Raw genomic sequence first — 25,268 nt, forward strand, 5'->3', positions numbered from 1 at the left:
TAACCAAGTGGGTCAAACTCTATTAAAAACTCAATTTGTGGCTAAATCATGGATAGATATCAGAAAGAAGTTAGAGAAAATAGAGGATTGGCAGGGGAGAGGGTTAGATGAGCTACTCTGAGAAGCTCAAAAGGTATACGTAAGGAGGGAAGAAGAAAATCAGAAGAAACAAGCCAGAATTCTGATGGCAGCGGTGAGAGAGGGGCAAAATCAAGTCAGGAGAAGGGAAGGTCCCCAAAGGGGTCCAGTGGAGCCGAGGAAACAGAAGGTTGATTCACAAAGCATGGAATGTTTTTATTGTCATAAGAAGGGACACATTCAGAGAAACTGCCGGAAGAGGGCGCAGGATGAAAGGATTTTTAAGGAGGATTAGGGGGGTCAGGGGCTCTATTTGCTGGGGACCCAGAGAAACACAGAGCCCTTGATAAAACTGAAATTGGGTCCTCAGCATGAGGTGTTCGAGTTCCTTGTGGACTCAGGCGCCGAGAGATCAACCGTCCAAAGATTACCATCTGGATGTGTTAAATCAAAAGATACACTCCAAGTAATTGGTGCAAAGGGGGAACCTTTCAAAGTGTCCCTGATAAGGAATGTAACAATAGAAGCCCCAAACAAATACGGGGTGGGAACCTTTTTATTGGTCCCTGAAGCTGAATATAACCTCTTGGGATGGGACCTGATGGTAGAATTAGGAATCAATTTAGAAGTAGACCAAGAGAAATTGAAAGTAAAATTATGCTTATTAACCGCCGAAGATGAAGCTAAGATAAATCCAGAAATTTGGTATAGCCCAGGGTTGGTGGGAAAGCTAAATATCAAACCAATTATGGTTTCCATAAAAAACCCAGACCGGCCAATTAGGATAAAACAGTATCCCATCTCTAGAGAGGGGAGGGAAGGGTTGCAGCCAGTAATTGAGAGACTTTTAGCCCAAGGGCTTCTGGAACCCTGTATGTCTCCCCATAATACTCCCATATTGCCCATAAAGAAATCAGATGGGTCTTATCGCTCAGTACAGGACCTGAGAGCTGTAAATGAACAAACCATTACCCGGTTCCCTGTGGTGGCTAATCCGCACACTATACTCAATCGGTTAAGTCCCGATTATAAATGGTATAGTGTTATAGATTTAAAAGATGCTTTTTGGGCCTGTCCATTAGAGGAAAAATGCAGAGACTATTTTGCTTTCGAGTGGGAGAATCCCAAGACGCATAGGAAACAACAGTTATGGTGGACTGTTTTGCCCCAGGGATTCACAGAATCCCCAAATTTGTTTGGACAGGCTCTGGAACAGTTATTAGAATCTTACGAATTAGGTCAGGGACTAATCCTAATACAATATGTGGATGATTTATTAATTGCTGGAAAGACTCAGGAAGAAGTCAGAAATGAGAGCATCAAACTATTGAACTTTTTAGGCCTCAAAGGATTAAAGGTTGCTAAATCCAAATTACAGTTTACTGAAGAAGAGGTAAAATACTTAGGGCATTGGCTCACAAAGGGACATAAGAAATTAGATCCTGAAAGAGTAAAAGGAATTTTGTCTCTAACAGCACCCACTAATAAAAGACAGATAAGACAGTTATTGGGATTATTAGGGTATTGTCGACAGTGGATAGAAAATTACAGTAGTAAAGTAAAATTCTTGTATGAGAAATTAACTAAAAACAGATTAGTAAAATGGTTCATCGAGGATGACAATCGCTGGGAAAATATAAAAAGAGATCTGATAGAAGCACCTGTCCTCAGTTTACCCGATATCCGTAAACCCTTTCAACTTTTTATCAATGTAGATAATGGGACTGCTTATGGGGTTCTGACCCAAGGGTGGGCAGGACAAAGAAAGCCTGTAGGATATTATTCTAAAATACTGGATCCTGTAAGCCGCGGGTGGCCCACCTGCCTGCAGGCCATAGTGGCCACTGCATTACTGGTAGAAGAGGTTGGAAAAGTCACCTTAGGAGGTGAACTAAAGGTATACACCCCCCATAACATTCGGGGAGCATTACAACAAAGGGCTGATAAGTGGCTTACAGATAGTCGATTGTTAAAATATGAGGGAATTTTAATCAACTCCCCTAGGCTAGAAATGGAAACCACTGCTATTCAAAATCCCGCCCAATTTTTGTACGGAGAACCTAAAGAAAATTTGACCCACGACTGCCTCCAACTAATAAATTTACAGACTAAGATAAGGGAAGACTTAGAAGAATATGAACTGGACGAAGGAGAAAAATTATTTGTGGATGGCTCTTCACGAGTGGTCGAAGGAAAACGGAAATCAGGATATGCTATTGTGGATGGGCATACCTTTGAGGTAAAAGAATCAGGACCATTAAGTAAAGCATGGTCCGCACAAGCGTGAGAGCTATATGCCATGTTAAGAGCATTAAAACTCTTAGAAAATAAAATTGGAACTATTTATACAGATTCAAAGTATGCCTTTGGGGTGGTACATACTTTCGGAAAAATTTGGGAAGAGCGAGGTTTAATCAACACCCAAGGAAAGGGATTAGTCCATGAAAAGCTAATCCAGGAGATTTTAAAGGCCTTACGAGGTCCACTAAGGATAGCTATAGTCCATGTAAACGGACATCAGAAGGGACTAACACATACAGTAAGAGGAAACAATCTAGCCGATGCAGAGGCGAAACAGGCCGCATTGTTAATAGTTCAGACTTTGGGAGAGGAACCTGAACGGCTAAAATTAGATAAGACATTCACTCTCCAAGAATTGGATAAGTTAAAACAAATTGGAGCAAAAAAAAATGGTGATGTGGCTGCTACTGGATGGCAGAGAGATTCTCCCAAAAGGACTAGCTCGAAGAGTATTAAACAAGTTGCATGATAAAACACACTGGGGGGTTCAGGCATTAGTAGATCAATTCGAAACGAACTATGCCTGTGTTGGAATCTACAATCTGGCCAAGAGAATTTTAGAAGGGTGTCTAACGTGTCGCAGAGTGAATAAACGACAACTGAGGGAAAAGGTTCAAGGGGGTCGGGAACTGGCTAAAAGACCCTTTGAGAAAATACAGGTGGATTTTACTGAATTGCCGAAGGTTGGGAGATATCAGTATTTATTAGTCTTGGTTGATCACCTCACGCACTTTGTAGAAGCCTTTCCAGTGGTAAGGGCTACTGCCAAGACAGTTATTAAAATTCTCTTGGAAGAAATTATCCCGAGATATGGAACTATTGCAGTAATAGACTCAGACCGAGGCCCACACTTTACATCTAAAGTGATTAAAGGAATAACTGAATTGTTCGGTACAAAGTGGGAGTATCATACCCCCTGGCACCCACAAAGTTCTGGAAGAGTAGAGAGAATGAATGGGGAAATAAAGAAACACTTAACTAAACTTATGGTAGAAACAAAAATGAATTGGGTTAAATGTCTACCGTTGGCTTTGCTTTATATTAGGACCCAACCAAGAACAGATACTGGTATATCCCCCTTTGAAATGTTGTATGGGATGCCTTATGATTTTGGGTTATTAGTAGAGCATCCAAAGGTCGAAGATAAAATATTAACAGAATACATTTTGGAACTCACAAAAAGAAGACAGGAACTGAGAAGGAAGGGCTTGGTAGTACAAAGACCTCCCTTGGACATCTCTTTGCACCGAGTCCAGCCTGGAGACCAGGTATTAATTAAGACCTGGAAAGAAACCTCCTTAGCACCCTGTTGGGAGGGACCTTTTGTTGTTTTACTTACTACAGATACGGCCGTACGGACAGCGGAAAAAGGATGGACTCATGCCAGCCGAATTAAGGGACCTATCTTCCCAGAAAGGTGGACAGTAACAACGCAACCAGGGGATCTCCGGGTAACAATCAGACGGAGTGAAGTTGGTAAATGAATCATTCTAGGAGAGAAGTAAGAAATAGTTTATATCAATGGTTCCAACTATCACCCGGAAATAATCTGCAGAGAGTATATTTTGCACCCTGGAGTGAGGAGAGGATCCCTGATCAAACGGGGGGGTCTGGGCTATATAAACTCACTGGAACTCCCCAGGTTTTTCCCTTTTGTTGTGAAACAGAAACAGAAATACATGTGTCATCCGGAATAGGAGGTCCCCGTGGAATACCCTGTCTAAAACACCCTACCTCTGGGCACTTATGTTGGGTTGTATGCCAGTGTTTAAATTGTAACAGAAAATGGTCTTGTGTTTCATTTAACAGGCAAAATTATTGCATGAAATGTCGTAAAGACTTAAGGTATATCCGGGAACCAGATGATCCAGTGGAGATCTGTAAATTATTTTGTGGATGGGAATTGTCAATACCTGAACTTTGGGAAGTATATGAAACGGACTGGTATAAAGTTCTAAGACTGTGTGCCATAGAATTTGTCTGGAAATGGGCACAACAGCCAAACAGGTGGAAATATTTAAATTGTTGACAGGATACCAGCTGGGTTCCCCTGAAGACTACCTGCTGCTGCCGAGAAGATACTGAAATCCCGTTGCTCTCCGCAAAAGAGTAGACGAGGAAGGCAGAGAGGTATTGAACTGTGGGGAAATGAAGGCTGTTATCTTACTAAGTCTTTTAATATCCAGGATATTAGGGTATCTACATCAGCCCTTTAATTGGACTATCTCCAGTTGGAATGAAGCCAGGATCCTCCCAATGAATATTACTGCGGGAGCACCCTCTTTTAATTTAACCAATTGCGAACTAATAGGAGCTGCAGTGGGATTTCCTGGGGGCACAGGGTGTGAACCCTGGGTGAATGTAAGGGCTACCTATTGGTGTCCCAGCTCAAATCCGGGAAAAGGTTACTGTAATCACCCTAATCATCATTATTGTGCCTATTGGGGTTGCGAAACCATAGCCACCGCCAGATGGCCAGTCGCGTCTCCAGACAAATATCTCAATGTTACTTGGTGGCCTGAAGGGTGCACGCAGCCAAGCTATGATAGTAGTGGGGCAACACTAGAATTAGGAGATGGAAACTGTAAATCTTTAAAAATCTTGATATTGCAGCATCAAGATCCTGGGTGGTTGACTGGGAAAACTTGGGGCATAAGGGTTTGGGAGCCTGGAACTGATAGGGGTGGGCTAATATTTATCCAAAAACAGGAAACAAAAATGCCGCAGGCTGTAGGTCCTAATCGAGTTGTAAAGAAAAAGCACAGAGTTAAAAAGAAGAAACTGAGAGGAGAAAATTTGGTAACGCCAGTGACCTTAGGACTTGGCCCAGTTCCCACCATTAAAGAGGAAACAGTAAAAGACGAAAAGGATGATGAACCCTTATGGGTTGTAATGCAGGCAGCTTACCAAGCCTTAAATGCGACGAATCCAAACTTTACTGCTTCCTGTTGGTTATGTTATGATGTAAAGCCCCCTTTTTATGAAGGAATAGCGGTGGCCTCTCCTTTTAATATCTCTACGGAAGAAACTCCCTCTGGATGCAATTGGAGAGAACGGAAAGTAGGAATTACTCTCCAGCAAGTTAGAGGAGGCGGTTGGTGTATAGGCAAAATAACCAATGGAAAGAGAACCTTATGTGCTAACCATACTTCAAATCTGTCGAGCCTGCCAGCCGGAACCAGGTGGGTCTTGCCTAGCCCTGGGGCATGGTGGATTTGTTCTATTACTGGCCTAACACCATGTTTATCTATTAATGTTTTTAGAGCAAATATTTCAGAATTTTGTGTACAGGTCACAGTAGTGCCAAAAATACTTGTACATGAAAGAGAGGCTATGTATTTGCATTGGAGTAATCTGGGTCATGAGATCACTAAAAGGGAACCAATATCTGCTATTACTATAGCAACATTGCTAGGTTTAGGAGTGGCCGGGACTGCTACTGGGATCACCTCAATAGTACAACAACAACAGGGCCTTACTTCCCTGAGGGCTGCGGTAGACGAGGATTTAACTCGGATAGAAAAATCAATCTCCTACTTGGAAAAATCACTGACCTCTCTATCGGAAGTAGTTTTACAAAATCGAAGGGGACTGGACTTGGTATTCTTACAAAAAGGAGGATTGTGTGCAGCCCTAGGTGAGGAATGCTGTTTCTATGCTGACCATACAGGGGTGGTTAGGGACTCATTAGCTAAACTGAGGGAAGGGTTGGAACAAAGAAGGCAGGAACGAGAGGCTCAATCCTCTTGGTATGAATCCTGGTTTAATCAGTCACCGTGGTTAACAACTCTGATCTCCACCTTGGCGGGGCCTTTAATAATGTTATTACTGATCTTGACCTTTGGACCTTGTGTTATAAATAAGTTAGTCACCTTTGTTAAAAATAGAGTAGATAAGGTACAACTGATGGTAGTAAAACAATCAGAGTTAGAAATGAAAATTATATCAGATGAAAATCCTGAATTAAGTGCCGCGTGTGAAGTATTGTCAAGATTTGATCAGCAAAGTAGGATGTGTGAATAAAAGAAAAGGGGGGAATTGTAATGGATAACTGAGGAAGATTTGTTGCTGATCAAATCTTAGGATTATCCATTTCTGTTGTACATAGTGTAAGAAAGTCCTGACTTACACAAACTGCAATGCTATCAAAATGTGTCCATGTAAGCGAATGTTTATCTTTGTATTAACCAAATGCATGTAAGAGATGGCACAAGCTAATTATGCCACCACCACCTGCAAAACTCCCCTGAAGCTGGATTGTAATTTATTGTGGCAGTCTTGAGAACTCCCTAACAAGAAGAGACGTCCACAATATTATATTACTAAACCGTATGGGAATGTCCTGTTTTTACAAGATAAGCTTAACCCCAATGTTATCCCTGTTTTAACTTTGTAACTAATCAATCGTGCAGAAGGGGAAGGGTGTAAACTAATTTACAACCAACATTGCCTTGAAACCGCTTTGAAGCAAGACAGACCAGATGGAGTAAAGATAACGGAAGAAGCAGAGGGGCGTACTGAAGATGTCGAACCCAACCTCTGTGAGGATAAAAAGAGATGTTCAGTTTGCTTGAATTTGCGAGCCTTTGGTGGAGCTGTGACTCCCCGGCCGCCCAGCGCTGTTTTTTGCTTTCCTACCTTAATAAATATTTAGTGAATCTATTTCGGACTTAGTCTTTTTTATTTTAAACTATAACACAGAACATCTGGAAGATCGATCAAGACTGATTTTGGACCCCTTCTGAGCATGTCACAGATCAAGCAAAACTTGATCAGAACTAAGACTATATTGCTTTAAGAATAAGATTGTTTTAAGCTGGCCAGACAGAAGAAAGAAAAACCATTGTGTGTGTCTGTGAAGGTCAGGCTGGAAAACCACCTGGAGGAGTGTGTATAGAGAGATGTGGCTGAAAACAGTCACATTCTGTGAGAATGAGAGTGCTCACCCTGTTTGGCAAAACAGCTCAGAAACTTGCTCTATATATATAGCTTTGTGTATGCGAATAAAGTGTGCTTCTGCTTCTGCTTTTGCTGCTGCTGCTGCTTCTGCTTATTGCATACAATTGCGTCCTGATCAATCATCGCCACAGGGTCCCATGAAACTGTGTCTGAGATAAAACCTTCTCACTAGCAACTGCCTAACAGAGCAGACTGATGGTCTGTCTAGCATCTAACAGGTGGAAATGGAGAATACTCAAGAAAATGTCAGAGATTACTTAGGAGTATAATTTTGTAGCATGTTTTATTCAGAAGAATAAATTGGAAAATTTGGTTTAGTGCCACCAATGCTTTCTAATAAACCACTCTATGTGCACAGTATATATTTAGGCCTTGATGAGTTACAGCTCTGTAAATTTTCTGTGACCAAACACCCTAAAAACAACGGGGCTCCTTGCAGGTGTGAGCTTGTGCAGCTAGAACCCACTGTAAGAGGGGCCGAGCAGATATTTTCATTAAGGTATCTGTAATGGTGCCTAGGAATGTTTCCCTAAAGAAGCCAAAACTTTTAATTAACATATATAATATTTTCTTTCAAATGAGGTCAGCTAGAGCTTTTTATTTTTTTCAGTTATTCCTAATAACATATCTCTCATCAGGATACACACACTCGCAGCCTATCGTCTGCTTACTTCTGTCTCAGTGTAAACTTACTGCAATGGAGCAACCAAGCCACTCTGCCACCAGGTATTCGTATCACGCACACTTGTCAGGACACAGCACTGCCAGCCCATTTTACTTGATATCGTTCCAATGCACCCGCAACTTCTGAATTATGGAGTCTCAACGGTATACTTCTGCATTCCTTCAGAGTGACGCCTAAACTACCAACAAACCTTCACTGATAACTTGTCATTCACTTCATGCCCGGCTCCCACTCCGACCCCTCCTCACGCTCCGTGTCCCGCACGAAGCCGCCATGCGACCCCACGGCGGGCGGCGCTCCCGCTGTTCCGCCCGCCTCGGCCCTCCCCGCCCGGCCCCGCCCGGCAGCTCCGGGCGCCCCGCCGCCGGCCCTGGTTCCCCGCGCAGCGTCGCTGCCCCGCGGGGAAGGAGCGAGCGAGTGCCCTCCAGCCCCGCCGCTTCACCAGCGGACGTGGGGTGACTCTCGCCGACCCACAGCCCCGTCCCCTGCAGACCCCGCCGTTACCTCCGCTCCGTGACACATCCCCCTGCGGCGGTTTCCCGGCCCGTCTTGCGGCTACACCCCCGGCCCGAGGGGAACTGGCAGTCCAGCACGCCCGGCCGCCGCACGAGCAATGAACGGAAACGCGCCCAGCGGTGTCGTCGTCGCCCGCTCCGTCGTCCCGTACCCCCGTGCCAACTTCATCAGCGCCGACCCGGCCGCCTCACCTCCCCCGCGCACTGGCGGCTCCTACACGCTGGGCCTCCGCTGCCGCCGGCCCGCGCCCCGTCGGGCTCGCCCTCCCCAGCTCCCGCCGCGACCATGCACCGAGGGAGGAGGAATGGGATCCCGGTGAGCACCGACTCGGCCGCCCTCAGCCAGGGTGAGGGAGGGAGCCGCGGTGCGGTGAGGGGTGGGATGCGGCGGTCCTGGGCAGGGACACGACCGGGCCCCTCCAACTGACGTCCCCCACCCTGACATCGCCGGCCGCGATGATATGCCCATGCCAGGGGAGGTCGCCCGGAGCGGGGCCGGGCGGGAGATGAGCGAGGGGAGGGAGGCCACGTCCCCGGGACGATCAGGGCTCCGCGGGCAGCCGCCGCGGCTGGGCGGGTACTCGGCACAACTGCCACGGCGGCCCCGGTGGTGCTCCGCCGAGCGCCCCGCGCTCGGGCATGCCGGGCCGTGTCACAGCTGTCCCTGCGTGCTGGCCAGAGAGTCACTGGAAATAGTCCAAATAAAAGTTGACTCGTCATTCTGTTGGTTTAAATAACCAGCATTCATTTATCTGCCTCCTCCAACGGACCTGGCTAAGACTGGCCTGCAAGACTGGCAGTGTCAGGCCCAGTATTAACTATTTCACTTCTCATCATTGTTATAGAAACAACTAATCAATCTGCCCCATTTGTCCTAGTCTTGGAGGACACATTGAATAGAAAGTGGGAATGCTAAACACCAACTCCCCTCATTTCCAAACATTTCCTCCTTCTGAAAAAATGCAATTAATTATTATACAACTTGCAATGCAGGAAAATGTCTCAAAATTTGTCTGCAAAGCTTCTGGTTTTGAACCTTTTCCCCTCAGAACTAATAATTTCCCATCAGTCTCCCTTTAAAATCCCAGTTAACAAGTTTCCAATTTCAAATCACTCTGATGACCCAGGCTTTTCAAGAATTTTGTAATTTTTAAAGTGTCTTAAGATGTCTAATTCTAAGCACATAAGTGTCTACTTGCAGTGATACTCATTTAAAGCATCTGCAGAGAAAATTATGGTTTAAGCTTGGACGTGTCTCCACATGCCCATGCTATTCCCTGCTGTTGTGCCTTCATGTTGTGCCCTCAACTGATAGTAGATGACAGGTGTCTAACTTCATGCAGCTTTTCTCAACTTCATCTTCACTTGCTAGACTGGAACTGGCTGTTGCAATAGATAAACCAGCCACTAAATGGGTTAGTAAAATAAATCACTCTGGGTATTTTAGACATAAATGAACTGCTACACCAGTGTAAAACTTCATTTGCCACAGCTAAAGCTGTCTTCCTCCTGGAAAAAAAGTAAGGAGTTCTCTTTTCACAGCTATCAGAGTACTTTCACAGACACTGCATTTACTTGAAGCTATGGTTTTGAGTTGAATTACTCTCACTCTGACGATACAGAGGGATCTATGCAGGCTGGCTGTGCTGACAGCTTGTGACTCCAAAGTCTTCAACAGGTCTGTGCAAAGGCCCCCTCTACCTGACTGGGTCCAGTTGCTGGATCCATGCCTTTTTAATTAGTGTCTGCTGTTCAGAAAACCAAAAACCAGTTTATGTCTTCCTAAGTATGTGGGCCCTCTCCGGAAGGAAACGGGAGACCCGGCCTCCCAGGATATGGACAAGGCTGAGCTACTGAACAACATTTTTGCCTCAGTCTTCACCGGCAAGGGCTCTAACCACACTGCCCAAGTCACTGAAGGCAAAAACAGGGGCTCTGTGAATGAAAAACTGCCCACAGTAGGAGAAGATCAGGTTCGAGACCATCTAAGGAACCTGAAGGTGCATAAGTCCATGGGACCTGATGAAATCCACTCACTGGTCCTGAGGGAGCTGGCGGACAAAGTTGCTAAGCCGCTTTCCATCATATTTGAGAAATCGTGGCAATCTGGAGAAGTTCCCACTGACTGGAAAAAGGGGAACATAACCCCGATATTCAAAAAAGGAAAAAAGGAAGACCCAGGGAACTATAGGCCAGTCAGCCTCACCTCTGTGCCTGGCAAGATCATGGAGCAGATCCTCCTGGAATCTCTGCTAAGGCACATGGAAAATAGGGAGGTGATAGGAGACAGCCAACATGGCTTCACCAAGGGCAAATCGTGCCTGACTAATTTGGTGGCCTTTTACGATACTGCCACAGGCTTGGTGGACAAGGGCAGAGCAACAGACGTCATCTACCTGGACTTATGCAAAGTGTTTGACACTGTCCCGCACGACATCCTGGTCTCAAAATTGGAAAGTCATAGGTTGGATGGATGGACCACTCGGTGGATAAGGAACTGGCTGGATGGCTGCACTCAAAGGGTTGTGGTCAATGGTTCAATGTCCAATTGGTGGCCAGTGACGAGTGGAGTTCCTCAGGGGTCGGTACTGGGACCAGTGCTGTTCAACATCTTTGTCGGAGACATGGACAGTGGGATAGAGTGCACCCTCAGCAAGTTTGCCGAGGACACCAAGCTCGGTGGCGTGGTCGACACGCTGGAGGGAAGGGATGCCATCCAGAGGGACCTGGACAGGCTTGAGAGATGGGCTTGTGCAAATTGCATGAAGTTCAACCAGGCCAAGTGCAGGGTCCTGCACCTGGGACGTGGCAATCCCAGGCACAAATACAGGTTGGGCAGAGAATGGCTAGAGAGCAGCCCTGAGGAGAAGGACTTGGGGGTGTTGGTGGATGAGAAGCTCAACATGAGCTGGCAGTGTGCGCTGGCAGCCCAGAAAGCCAACCGCATCCTGGGCTCCATCAAGAGAAGTGTGGCCAGCAGGTCGTGGGAGGTGATTCTACCCCTCTACTCTGCTCTCGTGAGACCCCACCTGGAGTACTGTGTCCAGCTTTGGAGTCCTCAACACAGGAAGGACATGGACCTGTTGGAACGGGTCCAGCGGAGGGCCACGAAGATGCTCAGAGGGATGGAGCACCTCCCCTATGAAGACAGGCTGAGAGAGCTGGGGTTGTTCAGCCTGGAGAAGAGAAGGCTCCGGGGAGACCTCATAGCAGCCTTCCAATATCTGAAGGGAGCCTACAGGAGAGCCGGAGAGGGGCTCTTTGTCAGGAGATGTAGTGACAGGACAAGGGGTAATGGTTTTAAATTGGAAGAAGGGAGATTTAGATTAGATATTAGGAGGAAATTCTTTACTGTGAGGGTGGTGAGGCACTGGAACAGGTTGCCCAGGGAAGTTGTGGCTGCCCCATCCCTGGAGGTGTTTAAGGCCAGGCTGGATGGGGCTTTGAGCAACCTGCTCTAGTGGAGGTGTCCCTGCCCATGGCAGGGGGGTTGGAACTCGATGATCTTTGAGGTCCCTTCCAACTCTAACCATTCTATGATTTTATGATTCTATGATTCTATGTAGGTTTAGGAGGAAGTAACAAGCACAAATAAAAAAGAATCATGTTCCTGTGGCAGAAACATTAAAAACATATACAGGTATCTACACTTAATAAAACCAGAGCATATCATAGAATCATAGAATCATAGAATGGTTAGAGTTGGAAGGGACCTTAAACATCATCGAGTTCCAACCCCCCTGCCATGGGCAGGGACACCTCCACTAGACCAGGTATGCTTTCATGCCTATGTTTATCATCCAAACTTGTATCCTTATGTTACTTTTCCCCTTTCTTTCTGGATAAGTCATCAACCAAAACATTCTAAAAAATTTCTATTAGAGATATTTTTGTTTGTTCCTATTAAAGACACTGAAGATACATTTTCTACAAAATAAGCGTGGTTTTGTAAAGCTGAGAGCAGCTACTTTAACACACAACAGGAAACAACTCAATAGGCCTGTCCAAAAATAAACAAATGTTTAAAGAATATTTTAACCCTAGAGACTTCACACAAATAGAGCGGCCACAATGTTATTTGATATTACAAAATTAATGTAATAGACATATTAATTTCCATAAAGACCTTTTTTAATCCAGTTATTGAGTATGCTTTGAGCTAGTCTCCGTAATAGATGGCTCCACTACTTTTGGATCAGAGAGTTTTTCCCAAACAGATGAATCACAGAATCATCATGGTTGGAAAGGACCTCTGAGATCACTGAGTCCAACCATACACACACAAAAACCCCCTACAATCTCGGGCACTAGAGCATGCCCTGAAGTGCCACGTCTACACGCTTCTTAAATACCTCCGGGGATGGCGACTCCACCACCTCCCTGGGCAGGCTGTTCCAGTGCCTGACCACTCTCTCAGGAAAGTAATTCTTCCTGATATCTAATCTAAACCTCCCCTGCCCCAACTTCAGACCATTTCCTCTGGTCCTGTCATTATTCCCTTGGGAGAAGAGGCCAACACCCACCTCTCTACAACCTCCTTTCAGGTAGTTGTAGAGGGCAATGAGGTCTCCCCTCAGCCTCCTCTTCTCCAAACTAAACATGCCCGGTTCCCTCAGCCTCTCCTCATATGACTTGTTCTCTAGACCCCTCACCAGCTTGGTGGCTCTCCTCTGGACACGCTCCAGCAGCTCAATGTTCTTGTTGTGAGGGGCCCAGAACTGAACACAGTACTCAAGGTGAGGCCTCACCAGGGCCCAGTACAGAGGCACGATCACTTCCCTACTCCTGCTGGCCACACTGTTCCTGATACAGGCCAGGATGCTGTTGGCCTTCTTGGCCACCTGGGCATGCTGCTGGCTCATGTTAAGCTGGCTGTCCACCAACACCCCCAGGTCCTTTTCTGCTGGGCAGCTTTCCAGCCACTCTTCCCCAAGCCTGTAGCGTTGCCTGGGGTTGTTGTGACCGAAATACAGGACCCGGCACTTAGCCTTATTGAACCTCATACAATTGGCCTTGGCCCATTGATCCAACCTGTCCAGATCCCTCTGTAGAGCCTGCCGACCCTCAAGCAGATCAACACTCCCACCTAGCTTGGTGTCATCTGCAAACTTACTGAAGGTGCACTCCATCCCCTCATCCAGATCATTGATAAAGATATTGTCCCGGTTTGAAGTAAAACAGAACCAATTTTCTGTTCTGTAACTTTACACCCTAGCTAGGCCTCCTCTAACTCTCTGAAATTAACGGCATATTGTGGAGAAAACTGCTCGTTCTCAGAATGATAGGCCCAATGTTTTGCTCCATGCCAAGGAATGGTATGCAGGGAGGCCCTTGCTTATACTTATTGCTATAACAACCAAGGTCAGCCAATTTCATTATTTGCTCCCTTAGAGTGTCGGAAACGGAAAAAACGTAGAGGGGTCACATCGGTGGGGAGGAGTGGACAGGACAGGTGACCCAAACCTGACCAACTGGGGTATTCCATCCCATCTGCCCCATGCTCAGTATAAAGGCTGAGGGATCAAAGGGTCAGCCCCTTCCTGCGATGGCCGACGTCCAGAGAGGACTCTGTCCATCTGCCTTTGATCCCGATCCGTGTGTTCCTGACTCCAGAGCTGGAATCCAGTTCCCATTCGTCACTGAGTCCTGTCTGGGACTTCCCCAGTGCCTGCCGGCGATGTGACTGTCATCCTGGGAGCTTGATAGGGTTTTGTATATATTGTATCTATTTCATGATTTTCTTCTTTATTTTTATTTTTAGTATTAATTCTTCATTAAAGTAGTTTAGTTCACTCTAAACTTCTGAATCTCCTTTATCTCTTTCTCCTCCTCTCTCCTCTTTTTGGGGGGGGATGAAGGGGGGGGAAGGGCCATCTGTCTGTCCGGTTTTGGTAAATTCGGCCGAAACCACGACAGATATTAAACAAGACTGGCCCCAAAACTGAGCCCTGAGGGACACCACTGGTGACCGGCCGCCAACTGGATTTCACCCCATTAATTACAACTCTCTGGGCACGGCCATCCAGCCAGTTTTTTACCCAGTGAAGAGTACAGAATCACAGAATCACAGAATAACAGAATCACCTAGGTTGGAAGGGACCTTTTAAGATCATCTAGTCCAACCAATGGAAAAAAAAAAAACAAAAAAAAAACCAAACAAACAAAAAAACCCCACAAAAAAACAAAAAACACACAACACCCACAAACAAACCACACACACCACCACACCACCCAACACTAATTCATATTCCCAAGCATATTCCCAAGTACACTTGTCTATGCCATGATTCGCCAGCTTCTCCAGGAGAACGCTGTGGGGGACGGTGTCAAAGGCCTTAGCAAAGTCCAGGTAGACAACGTCCACAGCCTTCCCCTCATCCAGAAGGTGGGTCACATGGTCATAGAAAGAGATCAAGTTGGTTAGGCAAGACCTCCCTTTCCTAAACCCATGCTGGCTGGCCCTGATCCCTTGGCTGCCCTGCACTTGCCGTGAGAGCTCACTCAAGATGACTCTCTCCATGGTCTTTCCTGGTACCGAGGTCAGGCTGACAGACCTATAGTTTCCTGGATCCTCCTTCTGGCCCTTCTTGTAGATGGGCGTCACGTTAGCCACCCTCCAGTCATCTGATACCTCCCCTGTTGACCAGGATTGTTGATAAATGATGGAGAGAGGCTTGGTGAGCTCTCCCGCCAGCTCCCTGAGTACCCTTGGGTGAATCCCATCTGGCCCTATGGACTTATGCGTGTTCAGGTGCAGAAGCAAATCATTAACTACTTCCTCCTGAATTACAGGGGGGTTGTTCTGCTCTCCATCCTTATCTTCCAGCCCAGGAGGCTGTACACCCTGGGGGTAGCTGGTCCGACTATTGAAGACGGAGGCAAAGAAGGCATCAAGTATCTCAGCCTTTTCCTCGTCCTTGGTCGCAATGTTTCCCCCCCGCATCCAGTAAGGGATGGAGATTCTCCCTGACTCTCTTTTTATTATTGATGTATTTATAAAAACTGTTTTTGTTGTCCCTTATGTCAGTGGCCAAGTTGAGCTCCAGCTGGGCTTTTGCCTTCCTAATTTTTTCTCTGTATAACCTAACAAGATCTCTGTACTCTTCCTGACTTGCCTGTCCCTTCTTCCAAAGGTGATAAACCTTCCTTTTTTCCCTAAGTCCCATCAAAAGCTCTTTGTTCAACCAGGCCAGCCATTTACCCCGCCCTTTAATCTTGTGCCTCATGGGGACAGCCTGCTCCTGGGCCTTTAGGATTTCCTTCTTGAAGAGCGTCCAGCCTTCCTGGACCCCTTTGCCCTTCAGGACTATCTCCCAAGGGACTCTCTCAACCAGGGTTCTGAACAGGCTAAAGTCCGCCCTCTGGAAGTCCAAGGTGGAGGTTTTGCTAACCCCCTTCCTTACCTCACTAAGAATTGAAAACTTGACCATTTCATGATTGCTAAGCCCAAGACAGCCTCCAACCACCACATCTCCCACTAGTCCCTCTCTGTTTGTGAACAGCAGGTCTAGCGAGGTGCCTCCCCTGGTAGGCTCTCCTACCAGTTGTGTCAGGAAGTTATCTTCCATGCATTCAAGGAACCTCCCGGCATCCTTGCTCTCTTCTGTGTTATATTTCCAGCAGATATCTGGAAGGTTGAAGTCCCCAACCAGAACAAGGGCTGGCGATTGCGAGACTTCAGCCAGCCTCTTATAGAATACTTCATCTGCCTCCTCGTCCTGGTTGGGTGGTCTATAGCAGACTCCCAGCACAAAATCCCCCTTGTTAGCCTTCCCCTTCATCCTTACCAATAAACACTCAACTTTATCATCACTGGAATCTAGCTCTATACAATCAAAACACTCCCTAACATACAGAGCCACACCCCCGCCTCTCCTTCCTTGCCTATCCCTCCTGAAGAGCTTATAGCCATCCATCGCAGCATTCCAGTCATGACTGTCATCCCACCACGTTTCCATGATGGCGACTACGTCATAGCTGTCCTGCTGCACCATGGCTTCCAGCTCATCCTGTTTGTTGCCCATGCTACGTGCATTAGCGTAGATGCACTTGAGCTGGGCTCCCGATTTCACCCCCATCCTTGGCCCTTTACCCCCAGGCTCATTACTGGTGGGCCTGGTTTTATCCCCTTCCCCCTTCACTTCTAGTTTAAAGCCCTGTCCATGAGCCTTGCTAACTCTTGCCCTGTGGGAAGGGTCCGGCTGGCACATGGGACCCTCAGTTCCCCTCAGAAGGGAACCTCCTATAACTATCGCCCTCCTCTTGCTCTTCACAGAAGCAGTCTTAATGTGTGGAGCTGGCTGCTTCGGCAACTCCCTGGATGGGGCTTTATCAGCATCCTCATTTCCCTCATCCTCTATCTCCAGAGGCCCATATCTGTTCTGTAAGGGCACCCACCCCATGCCATTTCAAAAGGATGTGTTAAAACTGTGATAGTCCCTCAATAACATGAAAAAAAAAAAAGAAAAAAGGACATTTGAAGAATCTAAGTTAGGGAAACCCATCTGTTACAACATGTTTTACCATAGCTTATAGGAACTTTGGTCATGGATCAGACTCACAGTGTACTATGAACATAGAGTAAAATGAGAGTGTTCTGGCCCGAAACATCTTACACTCTAAACAAATCAGACAAAAACCCCAATGTCTAGATACAGGCAAGCATAAGGATGCTGAGAACTAAATAACAATAACATCTACTAATCAGCATTTTTTGGCAAAAGTATCAGTGTAAAAAAAAAAATAAAAAGGCCTTGAATCTATCATCATGTAAATCCATCATCATGGATTGTTTGTAATATAATGGACATTTTGGTAGCACATGAGAGATGAGAAGAGGCTGTGGTTAAGGTGAAAAGGACATTCAAAATTAGCATTTTACATTGAAGATAATAATAAGATAATAATATCCTGAGTGGATAACAGCAGTATCTATCAAGTTCAGAGAAAGGAGTTCTATAGTTCAGACCCAAAATAAAGTTTGTGTGAGAGTTTTAGCCATGGATAGACAGAAAACATCCTATCTCAAAGATATTATGTACAGAATCAATGTACAATATCTAGACTATCTGCATGTGCAGACCTAGGGAGAGATCAGTGCTGAATGGCAGAAAGCACAGAGATGTCCTCTGCAGTGAAAAAGGTAATGAGAGGAAGGTTTGGAAGGCAAGGCTGGGAGCTATCTTTAATTGTATTGAATTTGAATTGATGCCTTACCTCCAAAATGTCCAGAGAAATAACTTGAGATTTTGGTCTCTGCAGGAGAAAGAAGTCTAGGGTGACTCTGTACACCCTCATATTAGTAAAGTTAGTTTCATAGTGTGGAGATTATTTTGATACTAGGAACAAGCAAAGGGGACAAAGGACAGAGCAGCTTACAGCTTCCATGGGAAAAGGATGAAGAGAACACTCTTCCAGACATGCAGAGCAATGCAAAGCAGCAGCATGCATTCATCAAAATAAAAACAAATTGAAGAAATAAGGTCATTTAAAATACAGTGTCTCATAGATGGAGACCTTTAAAAAGAAGGCAACATGAGAAGAGACAAAGTGGGTGTCAAGAGGACCCCGGTTAAGTATTCCAAGGTCTCACATTCCAGCTCTGAATCAAGCTCAGTGTTTTGGGGACAGTAACTGTTAAACTAATTTGGGACTCAGCTAGTATGGCACAAGCAGGAATCCACCACTGTGTTTTAAGAAGGCTATAACTGAATGCAGACACTCAGGATCACTGAAGGGATCCAGATTTATCACTGTGTTTAATCTGTATTTTTGAAACACATATTATTGTAAGTAGTATGAATAAAAGCTGTCTAGCCAAATAAATGTTGCCTGACACAGTAGCAGTAACAGCTGTTTTATCTCCTTCCCCATAATTTGGGGCTCTAGGACAGAGAATATTTTTAAGTGCACTTTGAGGCGGTAATTCATGGGAATTTAAATTAGCAGTATCCTTACTACTGAACAAACCAAGACATCCATTAGGTATAAATAATTAAAGAGGCCAAGTTTTAAATATGACATTCATCTATTGAAATTCCCACTTTGATACCTAGCTATGCTACTTATTTCTTGTTGTGATTTCGGCCTAATTTACCAAAATCAGACCGACAGATGGTCCTCCCCCCCCCCCTTCTCCCCCCCCCCCCCAAAGAGGAGAGAAGAGGAGAAAGAGATAAAGGAGATTCAGAAGTTTAGAATGAACTAAACTATTTTAATGAAGAATTAATATTAAAATAAAAATAAAGAAGAAAATCATGAAATAGATACAATATATACAAAACCGTATCAAGCTCCCAGGATGACAGTTACATCACCGGCAGGCACTGTGGAAGTCCCAGACTGGACTCAGTGACGAATGGGAACTGGATTCCAGCTCTGGAGTCAGGAACACACGGATTGGGATCAAAGGCAGATGGACAGAGTCCTCTCTGGACGTCGGCCATCGCAGGAAGGGGGCTGACCCTTTGATCAGCCTTTATACTGAGCATGGGGCAGATGGGATGGAATACCCCAGTTGGTCAGGTTTGGGTCACCTGTCCTGTCCACTCCTCCCCACTGATGTGACCCCTCTACGTTTTTTCCGTTTCCGACCCTCTAAGGGGGCAAATAATGAAATTGGCTGCCCTTGGTTGTTATGGCAATAAGTATAAGCAAGGGCCTCCCTGCATATCGTTCCTTGGCATGGAGCACAAACATTGGGCCTATCATTCTGAGAACGAGCAGTTTTCTCCACAATATGCCGTTAATTTCAGAGAGTTAGAGGAGGCCTAGCTAGGATGTAAAGTTACAGAACAGAAAATTGGTTCAGTTTTACTTCAAACTGGGACATTTCTCTTCTAATGTCTTAAAATCTCTTTTCCTATCCTAAGGAGTGCTAAGAGAAAACATATACAGTCAAATGATTTAATGATCTTGAGCAGGATACTATGCATATAATATTTGAAATTACCCTATGAACTTATATATCCATTTGAAAAAAGCAACTCTGATACATCCTCCAACTTATTTATCACAATCCATTTATCCAGCTTATTTATCACAAATGAGGCATTTTTCTAGGACTTTGTCCAAAATATCCTACAGTTCTACTGGCTGTCTTACAAATTATAAAAGGAAATAGTCTAGTGCTATTTCTAGGAATTATATATCTCAAAATTATTTAGTCTTTTTCATTCATCAGTGCTAACATCATTAGAGATAGGAAAATCTCAAAGATTATAACACTGTTGAGTTTTTCAAAGTAATTTAAAACTTGAAGAAATTGATTAAAAATTGGGAAGATTCACTCAAACTATCCAAAGAAATTCAGTAAAACAGGCTTCTTACCACATAACCTCAGCTTTAGAATAATTATTTGAAACATTTTTCAGAATTAAAATAAGCATCTCAATGAGCAATCCTGCCTAGGGAAGAACTAAACCATGATCACACTAAGTCTTTCTAAGCTCCATGTGGAGTGTCAGTAAGATCCAGAGCAGCACAAAGCAGAGCAGGTACAGGGACCAACTACTCCCACTGGCAGTTTGTGCTGCTTTTGAGCTAATTTCCAGTCCCACATTCAAGGATAGGAAGTAGATTCCTAGCATATTTTATGCTTATCCGAATGCTCAGGATTGTACACACTGGCCATGGCATTACCAGGAGGAAAAAGGAGGAAAAAAAAATGATGATGCAGATTGCTTTTTGTTGGATTCCCCTTTGTTTTGTTTCTACTGTAGACTATCTCATTTTCACATCTTGCACTCCAATATATATATAATTATTATAATTCCTTGTTCATTTTCTTTCCTCCAAATTTCCAGTTCTCTACTTAGTTGGTTTCCAAAAATTGTCAGGCTATTCTTGAAGCCCTGTGGCAAGACAGTCCAAGCGTATTGTGTCTTTCTCCATCTCTGGATTTTCCCATTCAAAAGCAAAAAGCTCCTGACTTTCAGGATCAAGGGGAATGCAGAAAAAGTCATCCTTTAAATCTAAAACTGTGAACCACCCTTGCTCCCCAGTTAGGGCTGTTAATAACGTATATGGATTTGCTACCACTGGATGAAGATCTTGTGCTATTTGATTAATCGCTCTAAGGTCTTGAACTAACCAGTAATCTTTCCCATTAGCTTTCTTAACTGGTCAAATAGTGGTATTATATTTTGATTCACATTCTATCAACAATTTATATTTTAGAAACTTCTGAATTATTGGTACTAACCCACATCTGGCTTCTATCCTCAAAGGATATTGTTTAATTCTTACCAGCAATGATCCTGGCTTGAGATCAATTCTTACTGGTTCTGCCCTTTTGGATCTTCCAGGAATTTCTCCAGCCCACACAAGGGGAATTACTGCATCATCCACTTCACGAGGTATTGCTTCTCCCTTAGGAGCTATATCCTGCAACAATAAAGCTGTAGCTTCAATGTATCTAGACTCTGGAGTCAAAATCTTGATTTCTCCTTCCTTAAATTTAATTTCTGCCTCTAATTTCTTTATCAGATCCCTTCCTAACAAAGGTTTCAGAGAATTTGGCAAGAACTGATGAGTAACCCATTGCTTTCCCAATTTTAATCTCAGGGGTTTGAAAAGGGACGAGTTTCGTGGATCTCTGTTGCACCAATAACATTTATATTTTTACTACTCAATTCTCCTTCCATAATATTCAAAACAGAATATGTAGCCCCTGTATCAACCAAAAATTCTATTTCTCCACTTCCCAGCTTTGCTCAAAAATAACTTTAATTGTAACATAGTATTGTAGTTTAAAGTACCATTCACAGGCCACTTTTCCCCACTCTCCAATTTATATAAAGGCCACCACTGATTACGATATTTAATTAGATTTTCTCTTGCCGCAACCCCACCCGGGGGGTCCACCAATCTGCCTCCAATGTCTCAAAATACATCCTAAAGGTGACTTCTTTAAAATACCACCCTTAGATGACTCTGTACCCATCCTTGTCACCAGGGACCAACCAACTCTCAAGTATATGAGGTAGACAGACAACACAAAACACAAGATAGACATTACAGAATAAAGGGCCAATCAACAACCTTCAGGTACAGAAGATAAACAAACATGCAACAAAGAACCTGGGATATACAATACAGAATATAGGGATAATACTATACAAGTCGTAAAGATAGCAGCACTCAAATCTTACACCCCTTTCCCACCGTGGTGTTGAGAACAGTTACCTAAGACCTATACTCGCTCTTGGTGCGGGCCTCTCCCACCGCAGCGTTAAGAGCGGTTACCTAAGCTTTAACCAAACTGAGGACTCGAACTCCTTATTCAAAACCCGGGCACTCCTTGGACTTTCATCCAAAGGAACTTATCCAATGGGTACTCTAACCCCTTAGGTACCTTTATAGCCCAGCCCTGCGGGGCTTTCACCATGTCTTATGGGCAGGCAACCAAATCCCAAATTTTACTGAAAGAATGCCTTTTACCTTTTCCAGGCGTCTTGCTCCGAGCTCTTCAGGCCAGGGATCGTCAGTTCTCCCCAAGAATCCCTCAGTGCTGGCTGGAGGGCCCACGATCCCACGGATCCATCCAGGTTCAGGAGTAGTGTCCCATCTGGGTCGCCAAAATGTTACTGTAAAATCCAGCTATGAAGAAACCCTCTAAGACTCTTTTAAGTTTTAGAAGGCAGGCATTCTTTATTACAGTGCTGGATGCACTGGGGACTGCTCCTCCTAGCGTGCATACTGTATGTTATACAAAACACAGCTTTTATTAGGCTATCACATACATATACATATAATTTCTTGGAATGGTTATACATATTCATTTAGATTCTTGGAATTAATTTACATAGTCCCCTCCTATAAAATGCATGCATGGTCGAGTCTTGGTGGTCTCTCTGGTGGTCTTCAGTGGCCGTAGACCCTAAAACCTGTGGTGACTGCTCCGTGAACTCAGTCTGTCTAGCCATATATGGTTCTTCTTTGGCTTGCAATATGTTTTGGTTCCCGTTCCTAAGCTCCTGTTTCTAAGTTCCTGTCTTGCTCTACTAACTTTATTGAACAATACTTTAATTTTGTTGATTCTGCATCAACTCTAATAAAACTGTTCTTACAGAAGATATAATGATGCCTTCCAGCCCAGAAGTTTGACCTAGTAGTCTTTTCTCATCTTCTTTACTTGTCAGCCATGTGTAATACAGTACCTTATGATATTTTTGAAATCTTTTCCCTTTCTTGTTTCACGCAGTTCTAGTTTCACTCTATTTTCTTTTCCTGCTCTAATCACAACTGTATTGCAACCCTCCTTACTTTTGAATATGAATAATATGAAATGTTCATATCCATTTCCAAAATGAAATTACATAACAGGCTTGATCTATTAGCCCTTTATTTCCAGATTGTGTAAAAGAATGGAATTATCATTTAAATGTATACAGTTAGCTATACTGTCTTGAATCACACTTTCACCTTGATCCTTGTTTTTCCCTCAGAAGCATTTACTTTTTGTTTTGAAACATGCAGTCTCGGGCTTTTGCCAACACTATATATTTTGGTTAAACTGTTGTCCAAAGAAAAGGGTTAACGGTCACAAAAACTCTAGGTTTTGAAACCAGGTGGGCTTGTATAGTTGATGAATGGGGGACTGGTGGGGATGGCCCCATGTGCGGGAGCTTGTCCCCAGGTCATCAGACCTTGAGAGCACCAAACTGCTCTCAGACCTAGAGATAAGAGAATGGTAAATTTCTGCTTTCCTATGTAAAGTTAGGTGTGACAAAGCAAGAAAACAGGCAAGGGAAGCAGGAGACCTGCATGGCTGAGAAGGGAGCTTCTGAAAAAACTCAAGTAGAAGAAGGAAGCTTACAGTGTGTGGAAGAAGGGACTGACCGCTTGGGAAGATTACAAGAATGCAGTTAGAGTATGCAGGGATGAAATGAGGAAAGCCAAGGCCTCCTTGGAATTAAAATTTGCAAGGGATGTCAAAGTTAACAAGAAGGGTTTTTTCAAGAATATTGGAGGCAAAAGGAAAACTAGAGAAAATGTGGGCCTGCTGTTGAATGAGATGGGTGCTATGGTGACAGAGGATGCAGAGAAGGCGGAGTTGCTACATGCTTTGTTTGCTTCAGTCTTTACTGCTCAAGCCAGCCCTCTGCAGCCGCAGAATTTGGAGGAAACAGAGAAAGTCTGGAGGAAGGAAGCCTTTCCCTTGGTGGAGGAAGATCAAGTTAGAGATCAGTTACCTAAACTGTATATCCGCAAGTCCATGGGTCCTGATGGGATGCACCCACGAGTGCTGAGGGAACTGGCAGAAGTCATTGCTGGGCCTCTCTCCATCATCTTTGAAAGGTCCTGGAGAACAGGTGAGGTGCCCGAGGGCTGAAGGAAAGCCAATGTCATCCCAGTCTTCAAAAAGGGCAAGAAGGAGGACCCGGGAAACTACAGGCCGGTCAGCCTCACCTCCATCCCTGGAAAGATGATGGAACGGCTCATTCTGGGCGTCATCTCAAAGCATATGGAGGAAAAGAAAGCTATCGGAAGTAGTCAACACGGATTCACCAAGGGGAAATCATGTCTGACTAACCCGATAGCCTTCTACGATGGCATGACTGGTTAGATAGATGAGGGGAGGGCAGTGGATGTTGTCTACCTTGACTTCAGCAAGGCTTTTGACACAGTCTCCCACAGCATCCTCATAGGTGAGCTTAGGAAGTGTGGGTTAGAAGAATGGACAGTGAGGTGGATTGAAAACTGGCTGAAAGACAGAGCTCAGAGGGTTGTGATTAGGGGCACAGAATCTAGTTGGAGGTTTTTAACATGTGGAGTCCCCCAGGGGTCAGTATTGGGTCCAGTCCTCTTCAATATATTCATCAATGACCTGGATGAGGGGATGGAATGTACCCTCAGCAAGTTTGCAAACTGGGAGGGGTCGTTGACATGCTGGAGGGCTGTGCTGCCATCCAGCGAGACCTGGACAGGCTGGAGAGTTGGGCAGAGAGGAACCTGATGTACTTCAACAAAGGCGAGTGTAGGGTGCTGCACCTGGGGAGGAATAACCCCCTGCACCAGTACAGGTTGGGGGCTGACCTGCTGGAGAGCAGCTCTGAGGAGAAAGACCTGGGAGTCCTGGTGGACAATAGGATGACCATGAGCCAGCAATGTACCCTTGTGGCCAAGGCAGCCAATGGCATCCTGGGGTGCATCAGGAAGAGTGTGACCAGCAGGTTGAGGGAGGTTATCCTCCCCCTCTACTCTGCCCTGGTGAGGCCCCATCTGGAGCACTGTGTCCGGTTCTGGGCTCCCCAGTTCAAGAAGGACAGGGAACTGCTGGAGAGGGTACAGCAGAGGGCTACAAAGATGATGAGGGGACTAGAATATCTCTCTTAAGAGGAGAGGCTGAGGGACTTGGGTCTTTTTAGTCTGGAGAAGAGAAGACTGAGGGGGGATCTGATCAATGCCTACTTAAAGGGTGGGTGTCAAGAGGACAGGGCCGGTCTTTTTTCAGTGGTGCCCAGTGACAGGACAAGAGGAAATGGGCACAAACTTGAACATAGGGAGTTCCACCTAAACCTGAGGAGGAACTTCTTTACTTTGAGGGTGGCAGCACACTGGAATAGGCTGCCCAGGGAGGTGGTGGAGTCTCCGTCTCTGGAGACATTCAAAACCCACCTGGACAAGTTCCTGTGCAACCTGCTCTGGGTGGACCTGCTTTGGCAGGGGGGTTGGACTAGATGATCTCCAGAGGTCCCTTCCAACCCCATGTGATTCAGTGATTCTGT

The sequence above is a fragment of the Numenius arquata genome, chromosome W (assembly GCF_964106895.1).
Source record: "Numenius arquata chromosome W, bNumArq3.hap1.1, whole genome shotgun sequence".
NCBI classification, from domain to species: domain Eukaryota; kingdom Metazoa; phylum Chordata; class Aves; order Charadriiformes; family Scolopacidae; genus Numenius; species Numenius arquata.